Source organism: Nuphar pumila, chromosome 14 (genome assembly GCF_984573655.1).
Source record: "Nuphar pumila chromosome 14, dmNupPumi1.hap1.1, whole genome shotgun sequence".
NCBI lineage: Eukaryota > Viridiplantae > Streptophyta > Magnoliopsida > Nymphaeales > Nymphaeaceae > Nuphar > Nuphar pumila.
In genome coordinates, this window is record NC_143262.1 from 82,834,402 (window position 1) to 82,851,986 (window position 17,585).

Sequence of the window (17,585 nt, forward strand, 5' to 3'; positions counted from 1 at the left end):
GCAGACCCACCGTACCATTTGGGATTTGAACTTACGACGTCCCAATACAAGGTTTCGTACACTAATTGCTCATACCATACAGGCAGAGCCCCCAACAAAGGAGATAGGAGATGTCGTACTCATACATGCATAAAGGCCATATCCTGGTGTAACTAAAGGTGTCAACGGGTCGGGTTCAATTCAGACTCAAGTAAGTCCAAACCCAAATCTGGCTTTGAGGCTGGCACCTACTAAATTCAATTAGGTCTACCTTAAAAAAATCCATGCCTAAGTCTTATAAGAATTGCATGTACTAAAACCCCTAAAATAATAATTTTTTAACTTTTTCACATAAAAAAATAAAAAATACTATATTGTACAACTAATTTGACAAAAAATTTTAGAAACCCTAAAATTTTAGCTATTCTCTTGATGTCAACAATTGCAAATACCCAATATAGTCATGACCATTTTAACGTTCGCAATTGTGAATTGGCGTCAGCTAATGCAAACTCTCACTTAAATTCATAATCATACATTTTTTTAAGCAAACTTCACAAACTCACATAAATTTATTTGCAAGCATTCGGTGAAACTGAAACCATTAAAATCATAAATATTTTATTTTATCGTATATACTTCATGATTTTGCATAAATATATTTGCGCATATCCAACTAGACTGAAACTACTACAATCACAAAATATCCTACTTATTTGTATATACTTCGCAATTTTGCATAAATATAAGTGTAAACCCCCACTTAAAGAAAAACTACTAGAACACAAATATCCTACCAAAATATTTATGAATTTATTATATGCATGCAAGTATTTTTATTATTTATGGAGTTCACGAATCATATAAAACCCCATTTTTGTACCTAGGTTTCTTGTTTTCGCTTATGTCAGCAAAAAACTTTAATGTAGAACCCTTATAGCAATTCTTGTATAATTTGGCACTGCATTTTTGAGGAGGTTGTGGTATCATCAACTTCTCTGTCTACAGGTTCAAAAGAAGAGTTTCATACAAACAATACATAGATAGCTTACTCAATACAAACAACATACAATATCACGGATCTTAATTGGAACTCGGGTCTAACCCAAGTCTTTTATAAACCATACCCGACTCTATAGTCTGACCTCGGGCCTCATTCTTTATTACCACACTCAGACCTATAGGGTTTGGTATGGGTCGTCTAGGGGTTAAAGTTTTCCTTTCATATGAGAATCTGGAGCATGTGGAACTTCAGTCAGATGTTAGATGGTGCTTGTATCTTTGTGACATATCCAAGAACTAACTAACCTAAGTGGGGTTAGGTCCAAAAGCTTAGGTTGAATAACGGACCTAACTGAGACTGAGATCTTAACTGGGCTTGAATCTTTTGACATTTCTAACTCGAACTTGAGTCGCATGTCGGATCCTACTTGTATCTTTGTGACAGCCAAAAACTAATGGACCTAACTGAGATCCAACGGTTCATGTTTGTTTCTCATTGCAAAAGAAGGATTAGCTTTTCTTATGTAATTGGACTTTAATGCCTTAGATCTCATATCCATGTATTGAGACTGCTGTCAAAATCGAAGACAAACAAACAGTAAATCTTAGATCTCTAAAAAAGGAGAGATGATCATATTTATCTTTCATCCACATACTTCAAAAAATCCAAGAATGTAAAGATAGCTAAACGCAACACAAAAAAAGTGTCAGTTTGTCTGACATAATACTTAGCATCGGGTTAGATATGAAAATGGATCCAATTCAACCCATGCAGATCCATCCTCTGACCCGAAAAACTTCTTAGGCTGCACTATGCTCAAGTGCAAATATGGATCGGATCTGACCTCAGTAGAGGTTGGATTTGGACCATCCTACATTGCCCTTACGGGTTTGGAGCTCCTCATTTTTCTTTTTTTCTTTTTTTTGGCTTTTTTCCGTGTGTCCTTAGCTTGCTCGTCAAGTTGCTTACAAATTTTGTTCCTAAAACTTTTTTCCTACCGAGAACATGAATGTGATGCAAAGTGTGTAGCTTACAAAAGGTCCACACGAGCTTTTGGATCTATATTTGCATGAAAAGGTTGCTTTTGTTATTTGACACATAAAATTAACCTTGTCAATTCATAAATATATTTTTTTATGATAAGAAACCCTCGTTGAAATGAGAAAAAACCCCAGGTGGGCCCCATGACCACCCTACCTTAGTCTACTTTTGAAAGTTAGGTACACCTTGTGCCAGTGATCCGGTGGCTTCATATAGGAAAAGTGGTACAAAATGAAAAATGCTTTTTTAACCCTTTCAAATGAGACAAAATTTCTCTTGATAAATTTTTTTTTAAAAGTACATTTTTGATAAGAAACATTCGGCCAACTTTCTTATAAAAGAATATTTTCTATCAAAAAAAACAAGTGAGATCCACCACCACCGCAGCCACCACCACCACCGCCACCACCACTCAAAAACCTGCCCTCACAATTACTATTATCACCCACCATCACCAATCTCTTAAAAATTAAGGCTCGAGAAGCTCCACGACCACCACCCACAATCACCTACATTCCTACATTTCAAAAAATGGTGCGGAAGAAGCCCTACAACCACCACCATTGCGTACCTTCTAGAAAACCATGTCAGAGAATCTCCACCACCACCACCACCTCCTGCTCTCATTTTTTAAAGACTTTTCATTTTATTTTTCTTATGCTACACAACAAGTGAAAATCTTTCATTTAAAAAAATTATCATATAAAAACTTCTCAAAGACATTTTTTTTCTTATGAGAGTTTTCCTTGCATCAAAACTTTCCGTTAGGGTCAACCTTTTGGCCACGTTTTTTATATATGTCTCAGTTCTTTAGAAACTGCTAAATTTCGACCTATACTTACCATTATCCATTAACTCAGATTAAATATCAGTTAAATTGAATCAAATATCAATAATATCCTTCATATTCAATTGACATCAATGCATACTCTCTTTCCTTATGAGGTTAAATAACTATTTTCCAACTTTAAAAAGACTATTGGAAATTTTAAAAAAAAAACTGAGACCTTATTGGGCAGTTTTTTCAAAACCTGTCAAATATTTAAAATTAGGGATAAAAGCTTGACCTTTAAATAGAATAATTCTTATATTAAAATCGCCAAGTTGAATGGTAGCAATCTTGACTTGCTAAATCTAGCACAAGAGAATTCCACTTAGGTAAGCAATTCATATTTTATTTATGGCCATAAAATTTTCAAATATGAATAACTTCTTTAAAGCCCAGCGCCACAAAATCCACAATCTTTTTTTTTTAAGAAAAAGTGTAAAATAATATTGAAAGTAGTAATGTACAAGAGAGGACGAATAGTCCTCAAGAAAGAAGGGGGCATGGTTACCAATGAGGGGCTCAGCTTGTCTGGTAGGAGCAGCTAGTGCACGTCACCCAATGGTATAGTTGTATAATTGGCAAGGGTCTGCATAACCCCAGCTTGTTTTTCGAAAGAAAGAAAAAGAAAGGGTGTGGTTATGGTTTACAAATCATAAACCACAATGGCCAATGTGTCAATAACACTTACCTTATGTCTGGGATTTGTGATGGAGGGAGTTGCAAGGAGTCGGGGAGACTAGAATTATAGGAATTCAAGGGAAATGGATTTGGGAGGAGTTGTGGACTCCCTCTTTTTATTTGGAAACATAAACAATTCCTTCGATGATTCAAGCTTCTAACTACTGATTCCTTGTGATGTTTGAAAACCTGTAGCATGGTATTTGGGCTGGGTTAGGGCTTATAAATTAGGCCTTAGCTTCACTTATATATATATATATATAACATAAAAATTTAGAATTTACTGAGGTAAAATCTTATTATTTATTGAAGTAAAATAAGTTAATATAAGATTTATTGAGGTAAATGAGATAGAAATTTTGTACCATCAAAAATTTAAAAACCCATCAGAATCCTTGTGATTAAGGAGTTGTTGGAGTCGTCTGATTTCCAGCTTAAAATGTCGACTCCCTCTAAATCCTTCTCCCAAACGACTGCCAAATCTGTGAAATGAATGTCACATCAGATAACCGTCCGTCACTGCAAAGACTCCGGTCACATGCTCCCAAACAGAGCCTTAATATATTAAGGCCCCATGTAAACAAAGGGTGAAAGTCATGCTTCTCTTTCCCTGGGCCAGCAAATGCTGATCGCGAAGAGGACATCGCTCCTGATGATTCGAGCCACTTGACATGGTCATGACTCCATGTCCTTAAAAATCCTGTTTGTTCCTTTCCTTTCAAACCCACCGCCAGACTGCACAGATCCACCACCTCCAGATTGACAACCATTTTTTTGAATGCTAAAGTGTAGGTGGGCCAGTTGGAGACCCAGTTTTTGTAATTGATCCTGGGCGTTGATGCTGCTCGTGAGCAACAAGAAGGAGAAGAACATAGCACGAGGGGAGACCCTTGGACGAAAGCACCTTCAGTGGTAACCAGTCAGTACTGAGTTCAAGACCGGTCATGTAGGCGGACAATACGAAAAAATGTCGTTCTTGCAGAGAGTCCATGTTACTTGCGGGCCATCGATGGGTGTGCTCGTATATTGCTTAAAGAACAGGAAAAGCTTAGCTAGGTTTTTCCATATAGTCGACCCTCTCTTACAAGAGACATGTGGTTGCCAAAATCACATTGTGATCTTGAGATGATATTTATGTTTGACAGAGTTGGTCAATGGGGACGTTTCTTTGGGTAGCCTCCACCACCACCCACTAGGAAGCAGATCTGGTCATGCTGAACATGAGCGTTTTTTGCTCATGCCGACAACGTGGCCATCCGATTTGTATTTTAAAAAGGTAAAAAGTTAACAAAACCACGTGGCATTCATCCAAAATGCAAACAGATGGCCACGATGTCGGCAGCAAAAACGCTCATGTTCAACATGACCTGATCTGCTTCTCACCCACTAGGGATTGCATGATTCAACGCCCAATTTTCCAATCCCCAAACCACCCTTGAAATTGGCAAGCAGAGCCGGACCCGTAAAGAGGCCAATGAGGCTTGGGCCTCAGGGCCTCAGGGCCCCTGAGCCCAAAAAAAATTAGGGGCCCATTTTTAAGGCCCGAGCTCCCCTATTTTTATTTAATATAATATAAATATTTGTAATATTATATTTGTTTAATGTGAATGCAAATTTTATTGTTATTTTGATTCTTTAAAAAAAAAATCAAAGGCGCTGCACCCCTCTTATTATTAATAGGGGGCCCATTTTTTCCCTCCGCCTCAGGCCCCATAAAACACAAGTACGGCTCTGTTGGCAAGGAGGCGCTTTTCCAGGCCACCAATGCTTCGGGGATGGAGGACATGAAACGGGGATGAAGGCGAGAATGAAGGTTAAAATCAAAAGCCGTGCAGATAAAGGGTGGTGACCTTGTCCCTGCCCTCGCCCTGGTCCGCTGCCATCCCTAGGCATATTTCATTAGAGGCCCATATTTCTCCATAAATTTTTTTATTGGAGGCCCTCAGCATAAGACCCATGCATGTCTCACGTTTCATGGGAGGCCTAAGCATGTGAAATATATATATATATATATATATATATATATATATATATATATATATATATATATATATATATATATATATATATATATATATATATATATATATATATATATATATATATATATATATATATATATATATTCATTTGAGGCCCATGGCGGTGGCCTCAAATATCAAGGAGGCCAGCCGGCCCTGAAACCATCCCTTACACCCATAGATAATATTAGACTCTCATTCCTTAATGTTTTGAAAAATCAAATATACCAGTAAAAATTGAAATGCTTGAATTTTATTTAAACACATAATGATGAGATACTAGTCTACTTTATTGTCCAATTTCAGAAGAATTTGGACATAGGAATTTGATGTGTTGTTTGGTGGATTCTTATAAATTATACAAAATCAATACTGCAGGAACAGTGCAAGAGCTTGGAGGAAACCTTTTGAGAGGCTTAAACTACATATAGAGGCTTAATTAAGCCTCTTTAAGTAAGAGGTTATGCCTCTTTAGTTACCTACAAATGAAGCTAAAGTTTGGGAGGCAAGTAGAGCGAGGAGGCATAAAAAGGTATAATTCTCTAAAGCCACAACAACAACTAGGGCTGGGAAACATGACCACTTGCTCATGGCTCAGCTCGTGTTCAGCATAGGGGTGGGCATCCGGCTGGCCCGGCTAAACCAGGGCCCGTTTAGAGCTCGGCTTGCTTGGCTTTAAGTGTGCTCAGCTCAAAGATGACCCGGTTCTTAACGTGCTCGGGTTTTAAGAGCAGACCATGGCCTGGCCCAATGGGCCAATGTGAAGTGGGCTGGGTTCGGCCCGGCCCAGCCCAAATCCCTTTGTAAATAGTAATAATTAACAAATTCTCAACTTCTCGTGCATCCAATTAATTATCTTTTTAGTTTTCATCAGATTAATGCAACTATTTAGATAAATAATAATAGTTACAAGTTATTATGCAATAGTTACTTTTTTTAAAAAAATTTATATTATCAAAAAACTAATAAATAATTTAGCACTACAAGAAAATCGTGGATTAGCGACGGCTTATATCCATCGTTAATCCGTCGCTAAGCCATCGCTAAACTGTTTAGCGACGAATTAGCGATGGATAGAGGCCATCGCGAATTTTTGCTCGCTAATTAGCGGAAAAACTTATCTGTCATTAATTTTGTCGCTAATTTGTGACAGATTAGCGATGGACATTATCCGTCGCTAATCCGTGGTTAAATTTTAAAAAAAAAAAAAATGATCCTTGTCAGGCGGTATTCCGGCAGCAATAAGTCAGACTTATACCGCACCCGACAGGCATTGCACAGAATGATCGCTCTGCCTCGTCGCCGGACTTGTATCGTTCTCCGTGAACCGGTACTCTCGGGCATCGTCGTCCTTTGTGAATGGGCATCGTCGTCCTCCGTGAACCGGCATCGCCACCCTCCGTGAACCGGCGTCGCCATTCTCTGTGAACCGTCCTTCGTGAACTAATGCTCTCCGACGTCGCCGTCCTCCATGAACCGACACCGTCATCTTTCTCGAACCGGCGTCGCCGTCATCTTCCGTGAACCAACGTCGTCGTCCTCCATGAACGGGCGTCGTCGTCCTCCATGAACGGGCGTCGTCGTCCTCCATGAACCGACGTCGTCGTCCTCCGTGAACCGATACTCTTCGGCGTCGCTGTCCTCCATGAACCAGCGTCGTCATCTTCTGCGAACCGGCGTCGTCGTCATCTTCCGTGAACCAACGTCGCCGTCCTCCGTGAACCGACATCGTCGTCCTCCGTGAACCGGCGCCGACGTCCTCCAGCGATCGCCGACCGTCCTCCGTGAACCGGCATCGTCGTCCTCCGTGAACCGGCGCCGACGTCCTCCAGCGATCGCCGACCGTCCTCCGTGAACCGGTGCTCTCCGGCGTCGCCGTCCTCCATGAACTGACGTTGTCATCTTCTGTGAACCGGCGTCGCCGTCATCCTTCGTGAACCAGCTTCGCCGTCCTCCATGAACCGGCATCGTCGTCCTTCGTGAACCGACGCCGACGTCCTCCAGCGATCGCCGACCGTCCTCCGGCGTCGCCGCCCTCCACTCTCATGCACATGCTCTCCAACGCGCTCTCCTCCTCGTCCTCCGAAGAAGTCGGTTTAAATCGAGCACGATCGATTTAAATTTCGAACGGGAAGAGAGGGAAAATTTCGCGCTTGGTTTAAATCGAAAATTAGCGAGGGAATTTTTCTGTCGCTAATTAGCGACGGATTAGCGACAGAAAAATTCTTTTGCTAAATCATTCACTAAAATGTTTTTCTTGTATTGAGAATTAGTGACGAAACAATTGTTGTCGTTAATCCGTCGCTAATTAGCGACGAATTAGCTAGAGAAAACTTTCATCGCTAATCTGTCGCTACTTAACGACGAATTCATGAAGAAAGTTTTCTCTAGCAAATCTGTCACAAATTTACGACGAAAAAAATCGGTCACAAATTTTCGTTGCTAATTAACATTTTTCTTGTAGTGTAGGCCAATTGGGTCGGTCCAGACCCGGCCCATGTATATAACAGGTCGAGTTTCTGCCTGGTACGTAATGGGCCCAGGCCTAAAACATTGGCCCTAACCCAGCCCATTGGGCTGCCACTCCTAGTTAGGCTCATAAAGAGCTCACTCTTATAACTCGTTAAATACACTCGGGAAGCTGAACATGAACAATAGGTGTTTAACTAATACACGCTCATTAACTAGCAACAAGTCCGTTTACATATATTTTATATCATGGAATGTAGACAATTGAAGTGTTTGGCTCGCAAGCAATAAGCTTAGAGTTCAAATTCTATTGCTTACAACTTTAAAACAATGTATTTATTTTATAAATGAGCCAGTATGAGCCTGACTATTCAAATTTTACTATTTTTAATCTTAAAAATATATATTATTTTTGTATATGATCCAACACTTGTTCAACTTGTGCTTGCCATGAGCTTAAGCTTCGCTCGATTCACCACAAGAATGAGCAGACCTTGAACACCCTTTGTTTGGTTTGTTCTGTTAGTTTGCCAGTCCTAACTGTAATTAAAACCATACTTAAAAATGATCCAACTTGAAAATTTTTGGGTCTAATCTATGGGGTCCATTGGATGGCATCTTTGCCACATGCAACAGAAGAAGATGGGTGTCACTTGGATTGGAGGTGGGGGTGTCAATGGGTCTGGTTTACCCGGACTAAACCCTATATAGGGTCTGGATATGGTGATAAATAAGAAGACACGGGTCCAAACCCGAATGTTCGATTAATACATGGACCTGAAAACTTTATACTAGACCCGGACCCAACCCAAGTTCCGATTAAAACCCACAAATTTTCAATGTAAAAATGATACAAAATATTATTTTACCGGGTTTGGTTCATGTAGTTCTTATCGGGTCCGGGTATGGTTTTTCTTATAGTGGCCCCGATTACACCTGGGTCTGGACTTGATACCATACTAAAAAATCTGGTCCAAGTGTGGATCCACCTGAGTCCGAACCAAACCCGGCCCAGGTAGCGAATGGACGGTAGGTCACATGCTACAAAGCATATTTTCTTGTTTGTTTGGTTGGACGGTTGGAAAGTTAAAGTAACTTGTTGCTACCACATGAGATCCTGTCACTTTTTGTCACCTAAATACCTTCTTGACTGATTAAGTAAATTTAGAGTTCCTTAGTACAATAAGCAATTGATATAGCACAACTGTTCCATTCAATGTTGTCAGTATCGGAATCGGACCTGAATCGTTTGGCCAACTATTCAGGTGAATGCGGCCGGATACCGATTCTCAAGTGAATCATTCTAAATCGGCAAAAAATTAATTAAAAATTATTACGATTGACACATGTTAAAGCTATTAAAATAATATTAAAAATCAATTTTAAGCTATTTTTATATTTATTAAAAAATAGCCAATTCAGGCCGATACTGACAACACAGGTCCCATTGTCTCTTTCTGGTATGTTGCAGTTGCACTGCCATGGGAATATCTGTCATTTTGTTGGAATTAGGAGAGTGAGAGTATGTGTAGGGTTGCAATTTTAAAAATGGATTGGATATGGTTGGATACATGATCCGAGTTCATGTTATTTTCATATTGGAACCCTTTAAGTAAAATATGAATGTGCATTTTAAATTGGATCACGGTTTCTTTAAAAAACCTTAGAATTGAATCGCTTGTGAATGGGTAACTTTTTATCATCAGATGACATGTGTTATTAAATAATAAAAAAATATTTTTAAAATATTAAAGAATATTTTTAACTCCATAAAAATATTTTTAACCCCAACTTGCCTTTCAAAAATAAGTTATCGGCCCATCCATATCTCTTATGAACATATAGGAGGAACAAAGTAATTGGTTCTTTTTTTGATGTTGCAAGGAATCTTTCTGCAAATCAATGTCTAAAAATGTATTCAATATTTGCATTTGTTAGAAACCAATTCTTGAATCATTCTTTCGATGAAAAAGCACAAATTCGTGAGTCATGAAAGAATACAAATTTAATTTATCGACTACAAAAACTCATTTAAAAACTCATTTATATGTCATAATCTAACCCAAAGTGGTTTGGGATGGGGCCTAGGCAGCTAGGCAGGCGGTGTAGGTTTAAATCTCATGGATGTCACCTCCTTAAGCAAGCAAAAGAGTGGCGACTATCTAGAGGCAAAAGGGTAAGCCCATGAAGTTTTATGCTGACAGGACAGTGACCATAAGCACCACATGCAGAGCCAACGTGGCTAGGTCCCTAATCTTGAAGAAGGTTTATCCGTGTAAATATATAAAAAGAAAATGTCATAGTGGAACAATTCAAAAGTCAATTTATATTAAAGAAACCATGTATATCATATCCAATCAAGTTCCCTCCTACGTGTATAAACTTGTTTGTGTATAGATATAAGAGGGACCATCCAACTAAATGAAGGTCCAAAATCTATAACCAACAACGATAGGACGGCTTCCCTTCTTCAATGCTTGAGCATCTCATCGATCAGATCTCATATATTTGTTTTTTATAATTTATTTAGTAAGAAATATGTTTTACATGAGACTTTACAACATATAAACATGTTTTTCGAAACGTAAAAAATTGACGGCTCACAATACATTTAAAACTTTAAAATACAAAGTATTGTAGGCCATTGATTTTTAGCTCTTTCAAAAATACATCTAAACATCGAAAATTCATAATCTAAAATGTCACTTACTAAATGAATGATAAAAATCCAATATGTAAAGCCTCATTAATGAAAAACTTGATCGTTAGAGAAGAATGTCGTCGATTATCATCACTTGTAAATTTTGAACCTTCCTTTGGTTGGACAGTCCTCCTTCCCTGTATATATGAGTCACTAGAATATGAGAACTGAAAATATGAGAACTAATGTGAACCACAATTTTCATGAATTTTTTGTTTTTTTCTCTTGAATCTAACCATACGGATGTGATCTGCATACTTGGTTTATAAGAACTCGCTCTTTGATTTTGATGCATAAACAATATCTTTTTTAAGGCTTTAAAATCAATAGCTCATAATCTTCATAAATATTCAAGCATTAAAAAATCACATTTTTCATCAAAAAAGCATGATCCAATAGTTGATTCCTAGCAAATTCACCATGCCAAGCACATCCACATGGTTGGATTTGCTAAAAAAGTATTGAAAATGCCTATTTTTCTAGTTCTCATATTTCATTTCTCATGTTCTAGTGACTATATATATATAACCACTCACCTAAAATCATAAGGACTTTTTTGCAGTACAAAAGCTCATTTAGATTTGGGTCATCAAATTGTCTACCACACAAATTAAGATTAGTTTGGATATCATTATGAGAACAAATTCAATATTTCAACTTATCTCATCTTCCGGGAATACTGGGTGTGTTCAAACGCCTTCTAGTTAACACTGCGTAACTCCACAAAGGGTGCTAATTTAAATTGTAAATTAGATAACTTTTTTCTTAAATATACATTATTTTGATACATACAAAATGATAAAAAAACAAAGTTGCTAAGTATCAAATATAATTCCTAAGCAAAGGCCATCAACAAGGATGGTATTGAAAGAAATAATGCACGATCAAATGAACACAAACAGCACAAAAGTTTATGTGGTTCGGTCAAATCTGACCTACTTCCACAAATAGAAATTCTCTCACTTTTCTTTCTTACCTATTTCAGCAATCTTCATACTAGCCAATATATAGAAAAATTACATTCATAAGGATGTCGTCTCATCCTTTCCTTATCAATAGGATAACAACACGATTCCTGATCAATTCTCCCTTTATCGTTGGGATAGCTCTCAACATTATTTCTTAAGCTATCAGTCTCCTTATTCTGTTGGAGATTAGTTTCCTTATCTGGTTGAAGATTACGTTTCTTGCTTGCTTTAAATCTGCCAATTACTGCAGATAGCTTATCACAATCTGGTGGATGATGATCACGATCTGGTGGTGTGGATATTATTCTAACATTCCCCCTCAAGCTCATCAGATCTTGAATCAGATTGAGCTTGCCGACAAGGCTGCTGAACTGCTGATTTAATAATGGTTTAGTCAGAATATCCGCCACTTGCTTCTTTGATGAGATGTATCTCACAATCAGTTCCTTCCTATGAAGCTTTTCTCGAACAAAATTAAGATCAATTTCAACATGCTTGCATCAGTTATGATAGACTGGATTGGTGGCTAGATATGAAGCTCTGATATTGTCCTACCATAGTGTGGGTGGTTCTTTCCCTAGAACTCCAAGTTCTCTTAGCAAAAATCTAATCCACATAATTTCTACTGTGGTATTGGCAAGAGACCGATATTCAGCTTCAGTACTAGAGCAAGACACCAAAGATTGCCTTTTTCGAATTCCATGATACAAGGTTAGGGCCTACAAAAATTGCATATCCTTCCGTTGATCTTTTATCATCCAAACATCCTTCCTAATCAACATCACTATAGCCAACTATATTGAAAGACGAATACGATTTAATCACGTGACCATATTCAATGGTGTGATTTAAATATCTAAAAATTCTTTTTTCAGCAACCCAATGTTCATTTGTAGGTTTGTGCATAAATTGACAGACCTTGTTGACCAGAAATGATATATCAGGTCTGGTTGATAGGACAGGTGAATCGGCCATAGGTGTGGTAATGAGTTTTGCTCCTGTCATTCCAACTCTTTTCAGGAGATCAAAGATATATTTTTCTTGAGAGAGAATAAGACCATCTTTTGTAAAAAAAGATTTCATTCCTAAGAAAAAATGAAGCGCACCCAGGTCTTTTATGGCAAACTCGGACCCGAATCTTGAAATTAGGTTTTGAATTTGCTTGGTTGAACTTCATGTGGCAATTATGTCATCAGCATAGACTAACACATACATGACGAGATTAGCATTTATAAAGATGAACAAAGATGTGTCAATTTTGGTTCCAGTGAATCCAATGCTTAGAAGAAAGGAGTTAAGACAGGCAAACCATGGCAGTGGAGCTTGTTTTAGCCCATACAGGGCTCTTTGCAACTTACATACACTATTTGGAAATTTTGAATCTTTGAACCCTAGGGGTTGACTCATGTAGACTTCTTCTATAAGTTGCCCATGAAGAATGACATTTTACACATCTAATTGTCGAATTACCCACTTTTGGCTCATAGCTATAGACAAGATTGTTCGTATGTTACTGGGTTTCACCATCGGACTAAACATTTCTGTGTAGTCAATCCCTTCTTGTTGACTATCATTTTGTCACTAACCTGACTATGTAACGTTCTAGAGTACCATCTGCTCTTCTTTTTATTTTGAAGACTCATTTGCATCCTACCACATGATTGACATCATGAGCTGAAACCAATTTTCAAGTTTTATTTTTTTCAAGTGCATTAATTTTTATTCTCATAGCCACTCGCCATCTCTTATTTTTGAAAGTCGCTTTAAAGAAAATGGGTTCAGTATCTTGAAGTAAAGTCACTAAGAGGGCTTCAGGTATAGGATGTTTGGTCGCTAAGAAGGTATTAAAATCTTGGTATTTGGAATTCAGTTTTAAGGTTTCATCTTGGTGACAGGTGGTCATCTCAGGTTTGTAATGGTTTGGGTTGCTACACTTCTGGATTCGACTGAGTTGGAAATTTTAGTTGAGTCATTCTAACCTTTTGTTTTTTAACACTTTGTTTATTCAAAGATATTATACACCAATGCCCAAACAATTTTAAAATAACATTCTTAAGACACATGATAATAATGTCAATTAAAAAAAAGTTATAAAGAGTTTAATTTTTGCCACTTGATACCCTTTGGAGTGTTGATTTTTTTAACACTCAAATTGAGATATGAAAACTTGAAACTTTATTTTGGGATCTCTTCACCTTTACAATAGCTTCTGATTCCTAGAGCTTAAATTATAAGTAAGAAGAAAAAGAAAAAAGAGAGATAAAGAGAAGAAGATAAGGGCTTGTGATGTCGATCGGATCCTCGTGTCTTCTTGGGCTTCCTTGAATTTGCTTTTTCTTTTTCTCTATCTCCTCATTTTTTTTTCTTTTTTCTTTTCGAACTTACGTAGTTTCTCCCTTTTATAGAGTTGCTCTCTTAAGTTTAACATCCCATGATGAAAGTTATTCTATCATGGGTATTGTTTTTTGCTAGATAGATGCCATCTGTATCTGTAACCACCCCTATACTCTTTGCCTTTCTACTTTATGGGTACAAGCCACGACATGGATAGATGCTTGAGAGTTAGGGTGATAGGTGACTGATTTACTGAAACCAGTACAAGTTACCCTCCTTTACCATAACCAACATAGGTTACCTCTTTTTACTATGACCTACAAGGGTGGTTATCGTAACCAGTACAGGTTACCCACTTTTACCATAACCAGCACAGGTTACCCTCTTTTACTGTAACCTGCAAGGGTGGTTATTGTAACTAGCACATGTCACCCTCTTTTATCGTAACCAACACAGGTTACCCTCTATAACCTGCAAGGGTGGTTATCGTAACCAGCACATGTTGCCTTTGTTTACCATAGCCTACAAATATAGTAAGAGAGATTTACCATAACCTATGTATTTATCTTACCATGTGTAAATGAATGTATATTTGATAATTTTGACACACTTTCACATATATTTAAATTATTTAAATTATATATATATATATATATATATATATATATATATATATTGTGCAAACAGTTTGCCCCTCGATTTCTTTATGTTTGAAAGTAATTTTGAATGTAAAGAATTCACCTTCCTTTATTTAGACCTTCTTTCTTTTTTGCTAAATAAATTTTATTCATTTGGATCATGGAGTTGACACAGGATCCATTCGGATTCAAATCCCCATTTTATTTGGGTTTGAATTTTTGATCCATAATTTAGATATAATTTGTTGGATTTGGGTTTTATAAAAATTTTTTTACCATGCGGAATCGACTCTCACTTTTTGGACTCTTCCCTTTTTTTATGAGAAATCTCCAACATTTTATAGGATTCACACATTTTTTAAGTGTTTTTTTATTTTTAGGGCTTCTTTTAATGCCTAACATTTTGTATTTTTTATATTTATTTATTTATTTTTAATTATATATTTATCCATGAATTTGGTAATTTAGGTTACCAAGTTTAGGATTAAAAAACATGAGACCCAACATCTTTTTGTAAGGTTCTTATTTTTTGAGCTGGTTAGAAACCCAATTAATTGAGATTCCTTTCGGATTAACATTGTCACAAGGACTCTCTTACTTATCTCTTAGAAAGTCATTTATAAATAAGCATCCGTTAATACCAAATAGCAGAAGCCTTCCTTGAGTCATTTGATTCATAATTTGAGGCTACGGTCCAGTGTTGAGTTGATCGACAAAGAACACTGATCAAGCCCACGTAGGTATGTATGGGAAACATTTTTTTCTTTCTTTTCCCTTTTTTTTATTTCTTTGCTTTCTTCTCTTTTTTTATGGGAAAGCCAAGCAACACAGGTATATGTGCGTCCCTTTTTTTCTCTTTTTTTTTATTTGCTTTCTTTCTCAACCATAGATGTTGGTTGAGTAGCAGTCCCTATATTCACAGTTTTTTTTCATGATTAAGTCACCCTGTTTGTTATCTTAGAGACCAGAAACTTGCGATAAAAAATTCCTTGGTTATAACCTTCGATTCTAGTTTGGTATTGGTCGTGATACTTGAATTGGATCTTTACCTATTTTTTGAAAGGGTGTGAGGTTTGGATCTATTTCACTTTTTGAACCCGAAACAACTTGAATTGGATTTTCACTCACTTTCCGAAAGGGCGCGAGGTTTAGATCTGTTTCTTTTCTTATTGGATCCAAAAGGGCATGAGTTGGATCTTAACTTACTTCTCAAAAGGGCATTAAGTTTGAATCTGTTTCTTTTCTTATTGAACTCGAAAGGGCCTGAGTTGGATTTTTACTCACTTCTTGAAATGACGTGAGGTTTGGATCCGTTTCTTTTTTTATTGGACCCAAAAGGGTCTAAGTTAAATCTTAACTCACTTCTTGAAAAGGCGATATGTTTGGATCTGTTTCTTTTCTTATTGGACGCAAAAGAGCCTGAGTTGGATCTTTACTCACTTCTTGAAAGGGTGTGAGGTTTGAATCTATTTCTTTTCTTATTGGATTTGAAAAGGCCTGAGTTGGATTTTAACTCACTTCTCGAAAGGGGGTGAGGTTCAGATTTGTTTCTTTTTTATTGGACCCGAATGAGCCTAAGTTGGATCTTTACTTACTTCTCGAATAAGCATGAAGTTTGGATCCATTTTTTTTTTATTAGACCAAAAATGGCCTGAGTTGGATCTTTACTCACTTCTCGAAAGGGCATGAGGTTTGGATCTGTTTCTTTTCTTATTGAACCCGAAAGGACCTGAGTTGGATCTTAACTCACTTCTCGAAAGGGCATAAGGTTTAGATCCATTTCTTTTCTTATTGGACCCGAAATGGCCTGAGTTGAATCTTAACTCACTTCTCAAAAGGGCATGAGGTTTAGATCCATTTCTTTTCTTATTGAACCCAAAATGGCCTGAGTTGGATCTTTACTCACTTCTTGAAAGGGCATGAGGTTTGGATCCATTTTTTTTCTTATTGGATTTGAAAGAGTCTGAGTTGGATCTTAACTCACTTCTCAAAATGGCATGATGTTTGGATCCATTTCTTTTCTTATTGGACCCAAAAGGGCCTGAGTTAGATCTTCACTCACTTCCTGAAAAGGCATGAAGTTTGGATCAATTTTACTTATTGGACCCGAAAAGACCTTAGTTGGATCTTCACTCACTTCCTGAAAGGGCGTGAGGTTTGGATCTTTTTTTTTCTAGGACCTAAAAGAGCTTAAATTGGATCTTCACTCACTCTTCGAAAGGGTATGAGTTTTGGATCCCTTTACTTCTTATACCCGAAAGGGCCTGAGTTAGATATTCAATCACTTCCCAAAAGAGCATGAGGTTTGGATCTATTTTACTTATTGAACCCGAAAGTGCCTGAGTTGGATCTTTACTCATTTCTCGAAAGGGTGTGAGATTTGGATTCATTTTATTTCTTTGGATTCTGTGTTGACAAATCATGGATCTAGACTTGATCCTCAAAAGGGCACAAGCTGGATTCAAACCTGAACGTGTGTGGACATGGATCTGGGCCCATAGCTTATAAGTTTTGTATACTTTAGTCGGGTCCATGAGCAATATGAAACATGTGAATCCAACTTCAACAAGTCAAAACTTTAACTTTAATATTCGCATCCAATGAATTTGTATTATCCACCAAGATGAGAAGCTTCCCAAAGAGGACATTAACGTTTGTATGAAATGTTTAGCTTATAGCTAATGTCATCAGCAACACCGAAGCCAAATTATTCAAGCTATGAATAACTATTTCTTTCTTTCTTTTCTTTTGCATGGAGAATTGATATTTGCATAAATTTCGGAGTGCTTTAATTTTGTATTATTGTCTTCAATGACATTCTCCATTTCAAACCTTTGACGCTTCTTTAACAACTCCTTGACATTTATTATTAGGCCATATATGAGAATGACCTAATAATTACCATGCAATTTAATCTCATGCGA